Source organism: Dysidea avara, chromosome 2, assembly GCF_963678975.1.
Source record: "Dysidea avara chromosome 2, odDysAvar1.4, whole genome shotgun sequence".
Lineage (NCBI taxonomy): Eukaryota > Metazoa > Porifera > Demospongiae > Dictyoceratida > Dysideidae > Dysidea > Dysidea avara.
In genome coordinates, this window is record NC_089273.1 from 420,569 (window position 1) to 433,866 (window position 13,298).

A 13,298-nucleotide genomic window follows, 5' to 3' on the forward strand; every position below is an offset into this window, starting at 1 on the left:
GAATTTCAACTAGCGTAGGGACCATAGCACATCGATAAAAAGTGCTGAAATCAGTTGGAGTAGTCCATGCTATTAAATCACAGTAAAACAATAAGAAGTGTTATATCCCTACTGTGCTCAAGATACCATAACAGAAATGCACAGTAGGGATATGACACTTCTGAATGTTTACTATCATGGACTACTCCAACTTGTTTCAGTACTTTTTATCGATGTGCTATGGTCCCTACTCTAGTTGAAAATTCCTAATTTTTTCATGTACTTGTTTGTTAACTTTTTTTGTAAATAATTTTATTATGACTGGTAAACCCACGCATACCACTTCTGAAATGGCGCTGCACACTCCAGCTATATCATTTATTGTCTGAAAAGTGAAGTATTAATTATGCTTCATTGTCAGCTATGTTCAACCCGTTACATGGCATTTCAAATCAAGAACTGTTTGGAAAGCACCGCTACAATCCACGCATACCAAAAGAAATGGTGCCGCGCGCCCCAATTTTATTATTAATTATCGTCTGTTTGAAAAGCACATCTGCAATCAAAATAGCCACTATGAAAAATACAGACGATTTCTGTTTTGAAGGGAAGCTATCACGTGCTATTGCTAAATCAACACCTTTCCCTGTCAGCAAAGATGAATGGGACACAAAGGAGGACACTGGTAAGTCCATGAAGAATGCGTTGTACATACTGTGGTATGCTAAAAGGCACCTGTTGGGCTGAAGCAACGTCGAACAGTAAAAAAATCAAGCCTGTGGCCTTAGCTGTTATCGAGTTACGCTTGTCTGAAGGCATCAGCCAGTCAGTACTCAGTCAGGCAGTAGAAAATTCTGTCAAATAAAAAAAAAAATATTAAAATTCCGTAGTAACTTGTTGAAAGTGTTTTGGGTCAATTTGAAGTCTTGTTTGGGCTTAGTTTTACCTAACCAATACTGCCTCATCGTCGTCAGGGAAAATTGAGGCTGGTTTTGGGGTGATGTTATTTTGTGGGCCATGCCTACTCCTTTGTGGTACCTACCATACAGTTACTATCGTACTGTATGATAAATGCAAAAAGGAAAGCAAAATCCTTCAAAAAGTCTTTGGCTCTCACCTATAATGCAATCATGCCTACCCAGTGAACCAGCACTGGGACACCTGCATGCTACTCAGGTGCCAGACAGTGCAGTGTGTTTTAAAACATACACCACAGAATCCCACTGACACACTAGTGTATTTTTGTTGGCCTCCATAAAAATTACAGGAAAAGTTGCACACCTTTTGAAAGTCATTTTCTAGTGATCAATTTGAAAAATGGTAAACTCCAATAGACTCAGCATATAGTTTACATCATGTGATCCATTATATCATGTAATATGGTTGTACAATCATACATGGTGGTCAAGGACATTCTAATAAAGTGCTGAGGTGTTTGTAATTTTGTAACAGGAAGGAAGACAGGAATGACAGGATGACAGACAGACAAGATGTTATTGTAAATAAAAAAAGAAACTCATACGTAGATGTACATGCTATGATATGAAATATGATAGATGATTCATTTCAAACATGTACCATGAACAAAGTAAACAACAAGTTAGTTGTTCAACCATTGATGTTATAGCTGGGTGGGATGTTCCCCAATTGACATTACACATGCACACACAAAGCAAAGCCTCCAGTGGTCAGGTGAAACACAACTATTGCTATCCAGTAAGCCAGCACAAGGATGCCTGCGCGCCATATTATTGTTGTCCAGACATTGTGGTTGGATAATTCATACATCACTGCTGGAGGGAGAGCAGCCTTACAAAGGCAGTAATATTTAATTACGCTGTTTGTTTATGGCTTGTCGCCACAAGTTTTACCTCAAGCCCAAACAGTGATGTTTGGAACACCAGCCTACTTGTACTTGTCAGCTTATGAATGTGCTAAATCTATTTAAAACCATGTTATCCAGTGTTACCTTTGACTTGTGGGATACATGAAGTTTTATCTAATAGCTAGAAGACTGTTGCAGTGGACTAGGAACAGTGTGTTACATTACTTTATGACATTGTTACATTAATTTTGGCATGACAACATCTTTAGTACTGAAAGCTTAACACAGGGTAGCAGAACATTTTTATGTTTTGACAGGACAAAATCTTTGTTGTACTGACAGTTTGACAGTACATTCAAAAAAATTACCGGAAGCCCTGCACACACACACACACACGCATGCACGCACACACACTCACATACATACACAAAAAGCAAAGTTTCAGCTACCGCTAGCAGTCACACCCACGCAGTGAACCAGCACTGGGACACCTGCATGCTACTAAGGTGCTTTGAGTCAGTGCTGGAAAATTTTCCTGGGGCGGAACTACTAACCCACAGGAGGCTGTACCATGTCTCACAGATGAAGGTGTGGGCAAGTTTGTGAATTGGTTATCAGAGAAGCTGAAATTCTACAAGTTTTGCATGATGCAGGTTGGGATAGTTAAATAAAGTCAGATTACAATTACTTGTGAAGGGAAGAGTGCCTAAAGATTGATGTACTCTAATGGAACAGTCACAGCATGTATGAAATATCCTAATAGAACATTCAAGGATGCACTAGACACTAGAGATGTACCGACAATCGGATCGGCTACAATATCGGCCACCGATATAGCATTTTTTTTACCAATATCGGTATCGGTACAGAACAGCAGGAGGACCGATATCGCTACCGATATTTATACAGTAGCAATAGTTTGTACATAAATGGATTATGCACTGGTTTTCTACGTTATTCATGTGGCTCTGGCTTATTGTTCACTCTGCAACAAGTACTACGCTATGAGAAGCCATATAATTACATGCGATTCTAGTGTTTGTTGCTGGAAAGCTTATCACAGTCTTTACAAATGAAGCAGTTATAGAGTATACCTTATAATAAAAGAAGGATCACAGGATAACCAAGGAAACTTGTTGTACCAGCTTTCTCACAAGCCATTAGAATGCAGAGTAATGCAGAAATATCCATTTAAGGCTTCATGGGAGTATACATAAAAATGTTTGTAGGTGTCTAATTGTCTGGATTGCACTATAGAAACCCAAGCCACCATCACCACAGGCAATGAATACATGCACATGTTGTTGTAGAGTAGGTAAATGTACACTTTTGTTTGCTTAAAATATTAATGCAAATATCGGATTGACTATCGGTTATCGGCTTCTTTTGGTTACATCAATATCGGATATCGGTACATGCCAAAAACCCAAATCGGTACACCTCTACTAGACACTCTAACAGGCAGTGAAGATACAGTTTTCTAAGAGCATATTTGAGGCATAATGGGACACAATTGGGCATAAGGAAATTTTGTGAGAGCATTGCTCAAAAGCATAACAGGCAATTTCAAATGCATACTAAGCTTAGGTCTACTGGTTGGGTTGCTTCCCCAGTTGACACCAGGTCCCCATTTAAACAGCTGGTTAGACTGGAGCAATGTGAGTAAAGTTTGTTGATCAATAAAACAACAGTAACACCAAATTTGGCATAACCAGGAAACCTTTCAATTACCAGGCTGATGTCCTAAACTTGGCTATGTTGCCTTACACACTACAGACAGAGAGACAGACAGACACACAAACACATGCATACCAAGAAAAGATATGTCATTACTACAGTCATGCCAAGTGCTAGACACCCACACATATACTGCATAAGCATCAATTTGGCGAGCAGAATATTTGGCGTTGCCTGTGAATACATTATTGTAGCTATCCCATATTGCTTTTCATCTGCAAAGAAGTACATAGACACTCAATTACCCTGTTGCCAACATAGCTACTGGTCTGCATACTGGAGACTCTTGTGCGAAATGGAGGGTGCCAGGTGTAATGTATAGCAGCCTTCCGAAGGAACAAAGTGATTGGGCGCATTCTCTGTGAAAGTTAGCTAGATCTCTGCTGCTTCAACCTACAATATTACAGACAATCTTAGAATTCTATGATTAAGCACAGGGTGGATTTACATCTGACTCAATCTGAGGCTCTGAAAGCAAAACTTTAGTGCAGACTGAGCCTCCCATAAAGCTCCTCTTGTCCACAGTGGTCGGGACCAGCCACCACTCAAATAAAATACCCACCACTACCAATCACAGATTTACCACTAATTCATATAAGTTAAGGCCCCACACATTTTGTACTATATCTTCAGGACTTGACCTCATATCTTGTAGCCACCACTCTTCTAAACCATTACACATTCCTGAACTTGGTCGCACTTCTTTTGAAAACCTATAATGTCACCATACTTGACAAGTTTGCTAGATAAAGTGCTTGCTTCTTCATGCCTGACATACATACATGTGCTTCAATTGGTTAAAATATTACAAACACTGATAAAATAATTCAATGACAGTAAGATTTTAATTTGGCGGTAATGTAAGAATTCACCAAATCACCAATGTTAATTCCACGTCAAAATTTCTGCTCACACAGTATACAACACAGGTGCTGGAAACAGGAAAAGTATGTAGAGCTGCACCACGCCCCACAACAAATAGTGTGGATACTGTAACAGTATGTATAACATTGAGTAATACAGTCTTTGTAAATATCCACACTTGCAATGAAGCCTTTGTAATTATTAACACTTGTGACTTGTTGATGCACACACAATGGGCTATGTTTTATAAGAGAGACTATTATTTTTGTATCAGTTGTTGAATTTCTTGTATTGAGAGTAGTTCAATATCATCCTCGTGACAGTGGCATAGTCGGCAGGATCAGCAACTTGACAATGCCGGACGAGACAGGGAGTCTGAGTGCTGACTGAACTATGCGTAGCAGAACTGGCAAACGTTTCAACTGTGGTACCGTGGTTTAGTTTCATTTAATGGTACCCGGAAAGGTAGACAGTGTGATATTTAGTGCTGTTGTTTTCTTAGCAATTTGTTTAGCTCAGTACAGCGAAGAAGATGACTGATGGAGAGGGGGCATCACGCATTCAGCCTACGCGGCCATTGGTATTGCCAGACACGTTTACTGGAGATGATAATTTTGATCACTGGATCAGTCATTTTGAAAGTGTATCAACTGTGAATAAATGGACCGACGACGATAAACTACTTTGGTTGCGCGTTAGGCTCACAGGAAAGGCACACGTGGCACTTGGTCAACTGTTTCACGAGAACCAAGATCTTACACAACTGTTAAAAAGGCGCTACAAGAAAGATTTGAACTGGAAAGTAAGCGCATGCTCTATAAAGCTGAATTTGAAACTCGGAGGAAGAAGAGTGCTGAAACGTGGGAAGATTTTGGAGATGACTTACGTCGATTAACTGACAAGGCCTTTCCCACTGTACAACTGGAAGCACACGAGCAGCTGGCCCTTAGCCGTTACCTAGACCAGTTAGATCCGCCACAGATATCGTTCGCTGTGAAGCAACGTCGCCCCAAGAACCTGCCAGAGGCTGTGAGTTCAACCATTGAATTAGAGTCATACCTGCCAAAAGATCAACCTGTGCGTGCTGTGAATGAGACTGCATTCGAACCAGCTACAACCCTGACACCGCGAGTGATTCCTGTTCAAGCTGTAAGTGAACATTCGCTACTGCAGCACCTGCTAGATCGTATTGAGAAGCTGGAGATAACACGACTGCAGCATGAAACACAGATGCTGCAGCCAAGAACACAGCAGAGGCCACTGAGACAACCTAGACAACAACATGGTGTACCAAGAGAGATTACGTACTACCGATGTGGAATGCCAGGCCACTATGCTCGAGGATGTGCAGCTGGGAGGAGCTACATCCAGCAAAAGGAGCGAAACCAGGAGCCAAAAACTGAACAGCCCTTGAATCATAGTGCTCAATCTTTTTCAATTAACAAATCAATTATCTATCCCTAAACCAGCTTCATCACTTGACAAGAAATTCAATGTTGTTGTTTATGGTCTAAAGGAATCACCAGCAAACACTAGTAAGCACGACCGGACGAAGCACGACCGGACGAAGCATGACCTTGACTGTTTGATGAAAGTTTTCTCTGACCTCAAGCTATCTATTACACCTGAATCAATGAAGGACTTCCACAGACTCGGAAAATATGATCAAAACAATACTCTCCCCTGCCCCATCCTTGTCAAATTTCTGAGAGCCTTTGAAGCTACCCTTGTTCTATCATGTAAAAGTTCTTTGTCATCTGGTATAGCAATCAAACCTGATATGTCAGCTGAGGAGCGTAAAATCGAAAGTATCCTACTAAAAGAGAGACGAAGCCTCATTGATAGTGGCACCGAGAGCAAGCACATCAAAATTCGTGGGAACGGTCTGTACATCAATCATAAGCTCTATGCAGCAGTGCAAAACTCTCAACTCTGCTTACTATCTGCAAGCCTCCAACCTGTGACCAATGTTTCAAACACTGCCACATCCAATGCCCCAAATGCTTCCACAAACTCCTCAGTCTCCACTCCATCCCCTATGGAAGAGTCAAATTGACTAGACTTCAGTGCCTGTTTGTGGAACGCACCGTAGTCTAGTAAACAAGTTAACTAATCTGTCAAGCTTTGTCCTCTCACATGATTTTCAAATTATTGTAATCACCGAAACTTGGCTGTCAAATTGTATCTACGACAATGAAATTTTACCCCCTTCCTTCTCAACCTACCATCATGATCGTAAAACCAGAGGTGGAAGTATACTGATAGCAATTAAACAGACGATCCCCAGTAGAATTATTAGCATCCCTGATGAAGTTGAAGCCCTTACTGTCCAGCTAATGCTGTATGAACCTATTAACCTGTGTCTTATTTATAACCCACCTAACTGCTCTGAAGTATACAAGCAGGATCTCTTGTCCTATTTAGAGACTACAATGCAATCCTTAGTAAAGACCTATATACTTGGTGACTTCAACTCCCCAGACATTGATTGGGCCACTCTGTCTAGTAACTGCAATTTTTCTTCAAGCTTATGTGATCTTTCATTCCAATATGATTTCTCTCAAGTTATTGACAGTCCAACCCATATTCATGGCAATACCCTTGACTTAATCTTCACTAATTCACCCGACTCAGTCACAGACATTGTTATATCTAATGATCTAAATCCGGTAACAAAGTCTGACCATTACTTAATCAGCTTCAAACTCCAGCTATCAACTACCCAGCACAGTAACACCTCTGAACCAATCTACATTTTTGACTACAATAAGGGAGACTACGATGGCCTGACTAACTTTCTGTGCAATATTGATTTTTCTAATTGTTTCCAGTCTAACAATGTTGAATTTATCTGGTCATATATAAAATCCTCCTTATGCAATGCCACGGCAAAATTTATTCCAAAGATCAAGCTCAATTCTACTCATCAGCCCAAATATTTCACTCCAGCAATCAGACATCAGATTAACTGTATCAGGTCTCTTAAACGAAGACTTCGCAGATCTCCCTCCTCCAGTATCAGGAATCGTTTACACACTGCTGAACAGTCACTGTCTGATGAAATCCATAAAGCCAGGTCAGAGTTTGAAAGAAAGTTAATAATTAACTTTGCACCAAATAATAACTCCATAATCTACAAATATATAAGAAGTGTCAAAAAATCTAGCTCTATACCATCCTCTGTCCTTTACAACGGTACTCCTGCCACTGACAGTGCTGATAAAGCCTCTCTTTTAAATGAATATTTCTTCTCTGTGTTTACCTCCTCAGACTTCGTACTCCCACCCTACCCTGACAAAATTGACCCATCTGTCAGATGTCATTTAGTATCAATCCAAATATCTGAACAGCAAGTATATGAAGCACTCGTCTCACTCCATACTGACAAGGCCACTGGTATTGATGGTATTGGCCCAAGGATCCTCAAACAATATGCTAACATTCTTGCTAAGCCATTGCACCATTTGTTTACAATCAGTTTAAATAGTTGCTCCATACCTTATGAATGGCGCATGCACACGATTGTTCCTGTACATAAATCTGGTGACAAGACTCAAGTTACTAACTATCGTCCAATTTCTCTACTCTGTATAACATCGAAGGTATTAGAACAACTAGTTTACAACAAAACCATTTCTTACAATTCAAGTTTTCTCTCACCTCAGCAGTTTGGCTTAAAAAATCGATCCACAGTGCAACAGTTGCTTCTCATGTTGAACACCATACATAGTACTAATGACCAAACTGATGTAGTCTATCTTGACTTCTTAAAGGCTTTTGACAGTGTCCCCCACAAGGAACTGTTAATCAAACTTCGATCACTTGGAATTTCTGGCAAGCTTTGGTCATGGTTTGAATCATATCTACTTAATTGTTATCAGTGTGTGAAGATTAACAACTCTTTGTCTCACTTTCTCCCAGTTCTATCCGGAATCCCACAGGGAAGTATACTTGGCCCACTTCTATTTCTCACATATGTTAATGATATTCTGGACATCATTAAATTTTGTCTATTGTTTCTATTTGCAGATGACACCAAATGTATCAAAACTATCTCCTCACCACTAGATTCACTTAAACTTCAAGAAGACTCAAATAATTTAAACTTTTGGAGTACCCACTGGAATCCTCTATTCGGTCTATCAAAAATCTTTCTGCTATCTTTTAAAAGGAAATCTCCAACATCTTACAATATCGGCACCTCCCATATTTCTTTTATTGATACATACAAAGATCTAGGAATTATGTTATCAAGCGACCTGTCATGGGATGCTCACTATAACCACATTATCTCCAAATCCTATCAGGTACTTGGACTTCTAAGAAGATCTTTCTCCCTACAAAATTATGTCCAAGCCAAATCTCGACTATATACCTCTCTTGTTAGATCCCAGTTTTTCTACTGCTTGGTCATCTGGAAACCCCACCTAATTAAGCACATTCAGCAACTCGAACGTGTTCAGAGGCGTGCAACTAAATACATTCTAAATGATTACTCTTAGCTACTGACTACAAGTCTCGTCTTATTAATCTCCATATGCTACCCCTGATGTACATTCTCGATGTAAATGATGTGATGTTCTTTCTTAAAAATCTCCACAACCCCCACAATGGATTGGACATCAATAATTTCATTAAATTTGCAACTGGTCACACACGTCTAGCTTCTGGAAACAAGCTACTCCAAACAAGATCACCTGACAATTCCACTAGTAACTTTTATTTTAACCGGCTTCCTCGCATCTGGAATGCCCTTCCCATTATCAACTACCAGGACAACCCACTCAAGATAAAGGCCAAACTTTTAGATTATCTGTGGAATCATTTCACTGCCAATTTCACCTCCAACAACACCTGCTCTTTTTCATTTCTATGTCCATGCTCAAAGTGTTCAAAGATCCCTCACCAACCTAACTTCAACTCCCTTTAACTGTTAATGTTAATCCCCCCCCCCTTTAAGTAATCTAGTAAGTAAACTTTGTAGCTAATCACTACTACAATTTAGCTTCCGGCCACTGACACAGGATGTCAGTGGACCATCAGTGTGCTGCCATATGTCCCGATTCTATCATACCAACATCTGCAACTTATATGTATGTATATGTACACTGTAAAGTTCATTATTATTATTATTATTACTAGGACCGTGTCACATACAACCAAGTACATACACCAACGTGACAGCCCCCTGGTGAGGCTATTAGGTGGTGAAGGCACGATCCCCAAATCAACTCAATATGTCAAAGTAGTGACAGATACAACACAATAGTGGCATCGTAAATAAAGGCCACCAGTAGCTAAAGTGCTAGTACATCATTGGTGTGGTAATGGCACAGTGATGTGTACACAGTATATGCAAACAAAACCTACAGGAGATGCACAATACTGTAGGAGTATACAAGCTAGGTGAACCAGATAAAGGAAGACAGCCAAGCCAGCCAGAGCCTAGTAAGCTAGGTAAAGGCAAAATGTACAATAATACAAGAACACATTTAAAACATACCACACTCTTACAAAACATTAGTACAAACAGACAACAAAACCAACAAGAGCCTAGCAAGCCAGAAAAAATATAGTAAAATACAAGACATATGTACATTACAATACAAACAAACATACCTGTCCTTGTGCAGCTGGCATGTCAAACCTATTCATCAGGTGTCCTGCAGCCATAGATACACGGAGCGCATCGACTGGCAGCTGGCATGGCGACTTGAGACTTAGTGTGCCAGCTGGTAACACTTTCAAGCACAATTGAACAGTAGTTCGCTGGTCTAAATAGCCATTTGAATCTGCTTGATTAGTAGTGGGTAGTGCTGTTTTGATCGGCATTAAATAGAATTGTTGTACGTTTCTATCACCTCCACGGAAACATTCACCCATTATACGATTATCTCTTCATACAACATGGATTCTATTCCCGGTGAGTGCGAAGCCTTAGGGCTTGTAGTTTTCTCAAACATTATTTATTTATTATTTATTTCATTCATTATTAATGATGTAATTTTAACCGCATTTCGTATTATTCTTACTACTTGGTTGTATAATAACAATGTTTCTAGTTATTCATTGCCATGCTGCATGAATAATGTTCCAGTATCCTTCCTGGTAGACACTGGAGCAGGAGTGTCCCTCCTACAAGGCACTGTTTGGGATAAGACAAAACCTCAAAACCATAAGCTAAAGACTGTAACTGTACATTAATTGGTTGGGGTGGATAGCATACCAATCAGTGTTAGAGGTTCTGCTGTGATACAATTTTCAATTAATGTTATCAAGTTCAAACATGAGTTTGTGATAGCAGACCACATAACAACTGAAGCCATACTAGGGCTAGATTTTTTGGGAAAGTAACAAATGTGTACTGGATCTTGCTAATGAGAAGATGTACATCCAAAACAAACTGGTACCCTTGCAACCCCTGCAAACATACAATGAATCACAATGTCTGAAAGTCACAGTGCCACCATGTAGTGAAATGGAACTGATGGCCCATGTTGACACAATGCAGCAAGGTACTTGGTTAGTTGAAGGTACCAATAGCCCTGTATTAGTTGCTAGAGATATAGTTGTGCCTTAACATGGTAGTGAGGGTAGTGAATACAGAATTAACACCAGTGAAACTCTACAAGAATATGAAAATTGCTAATGCTGAGCCTGTTGAAGAGCACAGTATTTGCAAAATCTCAAATGGGAAAAGTGATCAAGAAGTGAAAAGTGATCAAGAAGTGAAAAGTGATGAACCATTTCAAATGACTTTGACAAAGCCCCTACCTGATGATGTAACACCAGATCAAAAAGAGAAATTCCTTGCACTGATGGCACATTACTCTGACATCTTGGTAGACAGTCCAAACAAACTAGGTCACACAGGAATATTAAAGCATAGTATTGACACTGGTATGCCACACCCATCCGTCAGCAAGCCAGGAGAGTACCTCTTCCTCGCAGAGAAACTGCGCACAATTTACTGCAGGACATGTTATCTAAAAATATTATATCACCATCACAGAGCCCTTGGGTTTCACCAATTGTGTTAGTGGCAAAGAAAGATGGATCAACAAGGTTTTGTGTAGATTATAGAAGGCTTAATGCAAGACAGCATTTTGTACACAGGAAGGACTCTTTGAGTTTAATGTTATGCCGTTCGGACTATGTAATGCGCCTGCCACTTTTCAATGGCTAATGGACTCAGTGATAGTAGGGCTTCAATGGTCAACTTGTTTAGTTTATATTGATGACATCATCATAATGGGTAAAACATTCAACGATCATATGTGACCGGATTTGCGAAAAGGTACCTTTTCCACACATTTGACATACCAGCAAACAAAACGATGTAACACTTGACTCCTTATACTGATTAACTTGCTCTTAGTATCAAAGTGTAGCCAGATACTGTAGCTACATTCAGTGAAGCTTTCAAGCAGTTATACGCCATGATCAAAAAGTTATGAAGCTTTAAAGTTCAAAATATGGGTCAAATTTTGTGTGTGAAAAAGGTACCTTTTTGCAAATCTGGTCACATATGAGAAACCTACAAGCTGTATTTGAAAGGCTGAGGCAAGCTGGCCTGAAGCTACGTACACCCTGGTAAATGTCAGTTCTTAAAAACAGGAAGTTTACTTCCTTGATCATGTTGTCTATGGACTTCTACCTGATCCTCAAGACATCTAAGGTAAAAGAATGGCCAACTCCATGTACAGTACAAGAGGTACAACAATTTCTTGGATTAGCAAACTACTGCCGTCGATTTATTCACAATTTTGCTACAATTGCTAAGGCACTCAACCAACTTACAGAGAAGCATACTAAATTTCAATGGAATGAAGAGTGCCAAAATGCATTTATTGCCTTGAAGACTTGTCTTACCTCAGCCACAATTCTAGCTCTACCTGATTGGTCAAGCCCCTTTGTGTTAGATACTGATGCCAGCGATACTGGTATTGGAGCTGTGCTATCCCAGATTCATCAGGATGGCAGTGAACATGTTATTGCCTATGCCAGCCGCACCTTGAATAAGGCAGAGCGTAACTATTGTGTGACCCGCAAGGAACTACTAGCAGTTGTCACCTTTATGAAACATTTCCGTCAGTACCTTGTTGGTCACAACTTTACAGTGCGAACTGATCATGGAGCACTAGCGTGGCTTCAAAACTTTAGATCTCCTGAGGGGCAAATGGCCAGATGGCTTGAGACTTTACAGGGTTATCACTTTAATATCATTCATTGACCAGGGCGGAAGCATAATAATGTAGATGCATGGTCACGGTTACCATGTAACCAGTGTGGAAGAGAGTCACACTTGGACAAACCCGAAGAGCAAATTGCTGCAATATCAACCTCCAATTGTACAGGTGGTTACTCAGCCCAGAATATTAGAGATTTTCGGCTTAATGATCCCTGCATTGGTGAACTGCTACTTGCATGTGAGAGGAACCGGAAACCTACACAAGATCAGACCAGAGGTAAAGACCTAGAGTACCGTAGATTATTATAGCAGTGGGAGCAGTTAACTGTTAGAAATGACATCTTATGGAGACAGTTTGTTCACTCTAGTTGTGATGAGGGATGGTTGCAATTGGTGGTACCACATAATTTAAGGGATGAAATTCTGCAGGAAACTCATGAAGGAATAAGTGGTGGCCATCTGGGTCAAGAGAAGACTTTACACCAGTTAAAGGAGAGATCCTATTGGCCTGGCCATTACAATGATGTATGCAATTGGTGCCTGACTTGTAAAGATTGTGCAACCAGGAAGACCCCTACACCAGCACGAAGAGCACCCATGGGAACAATTAAGGCAGGCTACCATACACAAGTTATGGCAGTGGATTTGATAGGACCATTGCCAGAGAGTCCAAGTGGTAATTCATACATTCTGGTAGTGGGT

The 13,298-nt window shown here is 40.2% G+C and overlaps 1 protein-coding gene across 15 annotated transcripts in view; it reads right to left on the reverse strand.

Moving 5' to 3' along the window:
* LOC136246413 (uncharacterized) overlaps positions 1-13,298 on the reverse strand; it is a 339,040-nt gene that overhangs the window by 13,318 nt on the left and 312,424 nt on the right. The window lies entirely within an intron of this gene.